The sequence below is a fragment of the Coenobita brevimanus genome, chromosome 91 (genome assembly GCF_032717465.1).
Source record: "Coenobita brevimanus isolate Jiangsu-jjx chromosome 91, ASM3271746v2, whole genome shotgun sequence".
Lineage (NCBI taxonomy): Eukaryota > Metazoa > Arthropoda > Malacostraca > Decapoda > Coenobitidae > Coenobita > Coenobita brevimanus.
In genome coordinates this window covers 27,739,767-27,747,630 of record NC_137044.1, presented here as the reverse complement: position 1 = coordinate 27,747,630, position 7,864 = coordinate 27,739,767, and the positions used below count along the sequence as shown (strand labels likewise).

At 39.5% G+C, this 7,864-nt stretch overlaps 1 pseudogene; it reads right to left on the bottom strand.

Moving 5' to 3' along the window:
• Positions 1-588: 588 nt before the first annotated feature.
• LOC145412021 (5S ribosomal RNA) lies at positions 589-706 on the bottom strand (annotated as a pseudogene).
• Between the last annotated feature and the right edge of the window lie 7,158 nt (positions 707-7,864).

The following is a 7,864-nucleotide window of genomic DNA, read 5'->3' as shown; positions in this document are numbered from 1 at the left end:
AGAGAAACAAAGTGTACATAACTAAGGATATGACAAAACAGGAACGAGAACAAGAGAGGAAATTGGTGGAAGAGTTCAAGGAAAAGAGAAATAACGGTGAGCATGGCTGGTATATAAAAAACGGAAAACTGTGAAGGGCAAATGCAACGAGATAGAAGCAGTAAAAGTCAAAAGAGTGTCAGAAGAGAGAGGAAAACCCCAAGTAGTGATAAAATTGTTGAATGTACAAGGGCTAACAAAAACGAAGCAGTACGAAATAGAAAATTTCATAGATCATAATTTTGTGGAAATCTTGTGCTTAACAGAAACTCAAAACAGACGAGAAAAAGTAGCATGGGGAGAAAATAGTGACCCACCAAGAAATGAGAGAATGGCAGGATAAAAAAGGAGGAGGTCTGCTAATAGCTTATGGACAGAGGAAAGAGATTGGGTTAGAAAAGGTAGAAACAGTGCATAAAGATGTGCTGGAAATTCATTCATTCATTGCCAGACGCCATGTATCCCAGACGGGGTGGCCAATGGCTTAGAGTTAATTGTTTTACAGGGAGGGGCACTAATCCTCCACCAACCCCACTTGACACGTAGGGATCCCAACAGCATCTGGTGTTCCCAGGCGGTCACCCATCCAAGTACTAACCAGACCCAACGTTACTTAACTTCGCTGATCGGACGGGAAGCGGTGTACTCAACGTGGTATAGAATTGGTGGAATTTTCATCAGAATAATTTTGGTTTACATGACTACTGGCAATAAGACAGAAGACCGTGAAAGAAACAAGAAAATCCGTACTGTAGTAGAAAAGAAAATTGAAAATCATAATCCAGAATGGGGTCTGTTGATCTTAGGAGACTTCAACGGCCACCTAGGTTTTAGTGGACAGTAATGGGAGGATGGTAATAGATTGGATGGCTGACTACAGCCTAATACTGCTGAACGGTGATGAGGGATGTACAGGCCTGTATACTTGGAGCCGAGGAGACCAGAAGAGTGCCATAGACTTCATGTTAGTGAATGCAGTACTGTATAACAGATTTATTTATATGGAGGTAGATGAAAATAAGGAAAAATATGACATCTCTGATCATAGTTTGGTGGTGGCTGGCTTTAAAGGGGATTGGACAAAAGAACTTCATTAAAAATCAGTGGATAGTGCAGAAGTACTATAAGACTGATGAGGAATCCCTGCAATCATTGATAAAGGAGGTGGAGAGAAGCTATCACAAGAAAACATAAATAACATCACTGAGCTAAATGGAATAATTAAGCAGGCAGCTGACCAAATCCTCCAGAGAACATACAGAAGAAAAAGTGGATTGGGTTACAGAAAAATAGAACCACCATGGATAAATGAGGAAATAAGAGAAGGCATAAAGGAAAGAAAAAGGCTAAATAGACAAAAAAGGAAAGAAATAGACATAGTTGAAAAACACAGGCTCAATGAGAGCTACTTAGAACAAAAGAAAAAAGTGCAGAGAAAAATAAGAGATGCTGTACAGGCTTATGAAATAAAGAAAACTGAAGAAATAAGAAAGGACAAAAGTAAAAAGCTGTGGGAAAACATAAACAAACTAAGAGGAAGACCACATAATACAAACAAAGAGATTCAGATATATGATGACGATGGAAAAGTACTAAGTGAACAACCAGCGGCAGAAGAGATCAGTAATTTCTGGAAGAATATATTTAGAAAGCATGAGAATGAATTAAATAAGATATGGAATGAAGATAGTAAACAGAAGTACATGGAAAAACTGCAGGAAGAACTACACAAGGAGTCCCAACTGAGAAATTTAAGAGAACTTCTAGACATGGGAATGAAAATAGAGAAACAAATTACTCCTATGGAAAAACCAAAAATAACAAGAGACAGGATGACAAAAGTGGTAACAGAGACGAAAAACAAGAAGGCAGCGGGACCCGACAACCTAAAATCAGAATTTTACATGGCCTTAGTAAAAAGTGAAAGGTGCTTAGAGAAAATTACACAGTGTTATGAAAAAGCACTAAAGAAGGAGGATAAACCAGAGGAGTGGAAAGCATCTAAAATAAAAACAATAGAGAAAAAGAGAAACCCCACAGTTAAGGATCTTAGACCAGTAGCTCTGTCAAACATTTCATATAAAAATTTTATGTCTCTGTTAAAAGAAGATATTGAAAATCACCTAGAGATGAATAATGAAATCAGAGAAACACAAGCAGGCTTCACGAAAGGAGGTAGAGTGGAAGACAATTTGTTTATACTGCAATATTGTGTACAGGAAAGCTTAAAAATGAAGTAAGCACTGATAGTAACAGCTGTGGATTTTAGAACAGCATATGACTCAGTAAAAAGAGAAGCGTTAAATTTAAGCATTGATGGAATACAAAGTACATCCAACAGTAATAGATGCAATAAAAGAGATTTATATAGATGATAAGATCATAATAGAAGTAGGAAAGGATGTGAACAATGAAATAACAGTAACCAGTGGTATCAGGCAAGGATGTACGGGGTCGACAACGCTTTTCAAAATACTTACTTATATAGTTATGAAAGAACTAGAAAGCAGAGGATGTGGTCTTGAAAATGCGCTGTTCAGGATATGTACACTATTCTATGCAGATGACGCGTTGCTGATAAGTCCATCAGTGGAAGAAGCGGAAAGAAGCATAAGAATTCTAACGGAAATCGGAGAAAACTGTGGCTTGGAAATAATCAAAGAAAAAGTGATGTAATAGTGTTTAAAATGACGGAAAAACCAGCAGAAATTGCTGGCATACAAGTAAAAGAAAATATACGTTACCTTGGTGTGATAATAGAAGATAAAAGGAACATGTTTAAAACCCACAAGCAGAAAATGATTGAAAATATGCAGAAAATGGCAAATATAGTATACCCAATTATAAGTAAGAGCAGCAATAAATTATTAATTGGAAAAACGTTTTGGAAAAGCATAGCACTCCCAGCAATACTGTATGCTAGTAATGTAATAAATATAACAGAGGGAGAGAGAAAAAAAATGCAGAAAATAGAAAATAGTGTGTGTAGACAGATTCTGGGAGCTCCAAGAAATGCAACAGTGTGCTCAATGAGAGGAGTAATAGGTATTTCTAATATGAAATCAAGAATTGTGGAAGGGAGGATAAAATATATAAGGAATATAAAGAAAGAGGAAACGAACTCTTGGAAAAAATATGGGCTGCAGTAAAAGAGAACCAGAAAAACCAGTGGAGAAAAATATCACTTAAGTATATGGAAGAAAGTGGAATATAAATTAGAAACCTGAAAAAGATTAAAGTAGTGGAAATAAAGCAAAGAATCAGAGAGAAAGATACAATAAAGTGGAAAAAAGAGATGGAAAGTAAAGAGTCATTAGTGATATATAGAAAGTGGCAGGAAGAAATAAGAGAAGAACCATGTTATGATAACAGACCATCTTCAGTAATATGGTATAGAGCTAGAAGTAACTGCTTACCCTTCCAGAACACAAAGAGGCACCAAGAACACACAATATGTAAGCTGCGCCAGGTAAAAAAAAGAAAACCTGCCCCATTTTATACTATTTTGCCCTAGTTTACAGGAAGTGAGAAACAGTATAGTAGAGCTACAGAGACCCAGAATAGAAGACGAAGAACTGGTGATTGGACAGTTTTTATTCCAGACAGAGAATATTTTAAAAGAGAAAACAACTGCATGATATGTGGAAAAGGAGAGAAAAGGAACTGAAGGAAAATAAAACAGAAACATAGAGAAGTGAAGAGGTGTGCCATTGGAAAGGCTATACACCTCGAACTAACCTGAACCTGAACCTTATATATAGTTTCGTTCATCTTCAGAAGATTATGTTCACCTTAAATGAGACTTTTTAAACTGGAGGGGTTAGATATAGCCTTCATTAACCACTTTACTACTATACCTAATATTTTGGTTCTATAGCAGCCTTCCTTGCACGTCTTTCTTAGCGGTTTATTTGGCAGAATACATTTAAGTCTCTTGTATGTTATTTATAGACCTTTAGTGCTGATATAGTTGCATCAATAACAAAAGGATAATGAGGTGCAGTGTGGAAGATAAATCGCTAGGCAAGAGATACTGCAACATTCTCAAAATCACTTCTAATCCAGTCCTTAAACTCGCCTTCACAGCTCAGCAGTACAGCATTTGTTTATGGAATAACAGGGGAGCGCGGTAGCTCGGTGGTAGGGTGTCGGGCTCGTAATCGTGAGGTTGCGAGTTCGCACCCCGCCCGGAGGCTGCCGTGCTGTGAGGGTAGCGCTCTCCTGTAACCCTAGCAGGGCTATATGATCTGATCAGGTCTAGCTCGGGGATTAATCCCTTCTTTTATGTAATAAAAAGTAGCACAATATGTACCGTAAAACTGCCCTGTACTCAAGTATTTTATAATGAATTAAATATTATGACGTCAGGCGAATACAAGTTTTACAAAAATCTTTATGCCTTGTTTAAATATTTGCATACAGTCCCAGAAAACAGTCGATTTGCGAATAATTCTTGAAATATGTCATCTCAAGCCCGTACCCTATAAATTATGTTTTTCTTGTCAAAGTGATTCATTTTTTTGGAATAGTTTTCATTATTATATAATATATATATATATATATATATATATATATATATATATATATATATATATATATATATATATATATATATATATATATTTTATGTGTCCGACTCTGGGCATAGGCTTCACAGCCTGCTATCAAGGCCAAGCAGTCCTCCTACATACCATACACCACTACATGTCACCACTTCGGCACTAACACCCACCGTCCATATTGAATACATGCTAGGGCTGCCTCATACAGGACTGGTGTATTGGTATTAGCGGGGGTATTTTTACGACATGTCGGCGGGTCTCCTGGTAGATCAGTAAAGCCTCATTTAATGAAATTCAAATCCTTAAACTGTTCCCTGCCCAGCCGGGATTCGAACCTGGGTCCGTTAGAACTGCAGGCCACCTCTCTACCGTAGTGTGGTAAGATATGTATTCCAAGCTGGCCAACATTACCAGTGACACGTTTTCTTTAGCTTCTAAGTTTGCACGGTACACCTTATCATTGTACCCGCACAGCGCACACTACTCAAATAAATATTAGTAAAGCCTTTGATGCCGACCCCCAACGCAAACTAATCACCAAAATACACAACACAAACGTGGAGAACACCAAGCGCTGGCTTGCCTTTTACTTGCCTGGTAGACAAGCACATGTTACATTCTCGGTCAACCCATCACCAACACGAAATTTCCCCATCAGAGTTGCACAGCGCTCAGATCTCCCACCCACACTTTTCAACCTATACATATATAATATCCCCCACCCCAACCACCCACATATATTGTCTCATATGCAGATGACATCACAACAACAAGCACAAACCAACTTGTAGACACAGCCTGTACACTGCAACAGGACTACCTCAACACACTGCAGACACAGCCTGTACACTGCAACAGGACTACCTCAACACACTGCAGACACAGCCTGTACACTGCAACAGGACTACCTCAACACACTACAGACACAGTCTGTACACTGCAACAGGACTACCTCAACACACTGCAGACACAGCCTGTACACTGCAACAGGACTACCTCAACACACTGCAGACACAGTCTGTACACTGCAACAGGACTACCTCAGCACACTGCAGACACAGCCTGTACACTGCAACAGGACTACCTCAACACACTGCAGACACTGCCTGCACACTGTAACAGGGCTACCTCATCACACTGCAGACACAGCCTGTACACTGCAACAGGACCACCTCAACACACTGCAAACACAGCCTGTACACTGCAACAGAACTACCTCATCAAACTGCAGACACAGCCTGTACACTGCAACAGGACTACCTCAACACACTGCAGACACAGCCTGTACACTGCAACAGAACTACCTCAGCATACTGCAGACACAGCCTGTACACTGCAACAGGACTACCTCAACACACTGCAGACGCTGCCTGTACACTGTACACTGTAACAGGGCTACCTCATCACACTGCAGACACAGCCTGTACACTGCAACAGGACTACCTCAACACACTGCAGACACAGCCTGTACACTGCAACAGGACTACCTCAACACACTGCAGACACAGCCTGTACACTGCAACAGGACTACCTCAACACACTGCAGACTTGGGTTAAGGACAACAGGTTGAAAATTACCCCCAGCTAAATCCACCAGCATACTCGCCACCAGCTGTAAACATGAACACAGGTACTCCCCCCAGCATTACATTATTTAACAATGTACAGTAGCTCCCAAAAGTATCTTTAAAGTGTGGTGCGAAGAATGACAAAATGAACAGAATGAAACATTATTCCCGGCCACTTGTCGTCTTGGTGCGGTTGGTACTCATGGTTAAGTATCGTTGGTGGTACTGCTAAAAAACACATCAACGCCACTGTGTGACTACAAACATCCATCGACTTGTAAATGGTGACAGTTCAGTAATATTTATACCTCTGTGTTAAAGACTATAACCCATTACACACATTATATTGTGATAAATGCTTCTTGGGAAACATAGTAACTGCGACGGGCAGAGTTGCCATGTTCGAATACTGACTGCGATTGGCTGAGTTGTCATGTTGGAATATAAATGAAGGAATGAATTTTCCGAGCTAAGCCTGTATTAGACCATCTAGCCCTGATAGGGTGAGAGAGCGCTAACTTTCAGCTAAGTAGCCACCCAGGTGGGGCGCGAACTCTCTACTTCATGGTCTTGAGCTACGCACGCCACCATTGAGTCACCCTTGAATATAAATGAAACTCAGATTATTAAACAGCATGAGAAAAATACCCATCACAGTTCTTTCGTTATCACAACTACAAATAGATTACCAATGCAGAGGTTAATAATAGCCTATAGGGTCTGCATGTAGGACAATTTTAACCACACATTATTATACATACTACCTGAATGTGGCGATATCTCGGTTTCGGAAGGTATTGTGGTGTTTCGTTACGTGAATGGCACAGTTTCATAGTAGGTGTCGCGTCGATTGAAGAAAGGTCTGGATGCAGGCGGTGGATACAGTGGTTATTAAATGAATAAAAGGAGCCTCCAGAGTGTGTTCAACCTTACCTTGTATTTATTTTACATATAATGTCCAATATAAGAATGAATCTCGCATGTCATCTCCACAATACGGCTGGTGTATCAGTGACATGGGTTTATACGCTGCTCTGGGGATTAGTTTCAGTTAGGTTCATTTACTGTCTTTACATTTCGTTGACCTCTACCTGTCTCTCTAATATTTTTGTGCCGTTCACATTATACTGGGTGTCATATATCTCCAAGTCATAATCACAGATATCATATAAACACTTTCTCAAATTATATCAGTTCTGGGAAAGCTTGTACACTATTTATCTAGAGTGATGATAGCCTTGTGCTGGCACTCGTGAAAGCATTACTGGTGAACCATAGAAAGAGTAACCGTGCCTATGTTAAAACTAGTCTTTGTCATCATTATAACATCAAATATATCTACATATGACAAAGTGATTAGTATTACATTAGAAAGAAAACGGTATATACACTCCCAGGTCATATACAGGTGTATGGCAACCACTCCCCAGGATGCAGGTCTACCAATTTTGTTGCCGCTTCACGCAACACTTGTCAGATACATCGTCCATTGTTTTTTTTTTTTTTTTTTTTTTTTTTTTTTAAATAACAGAACGGAGGAAGGAAAAACAAATGGGAAAAAAAAAATCCATACACCAGATTACTGGTGTCCTCTATTCAAAATTTGAATGGGATTGTGAGTGACAGATAAGAGATCATTAATATGAACCAGAAATAGGGTTGGCGCCAGAACTGATCCCTGCGGCACGCCGGCGT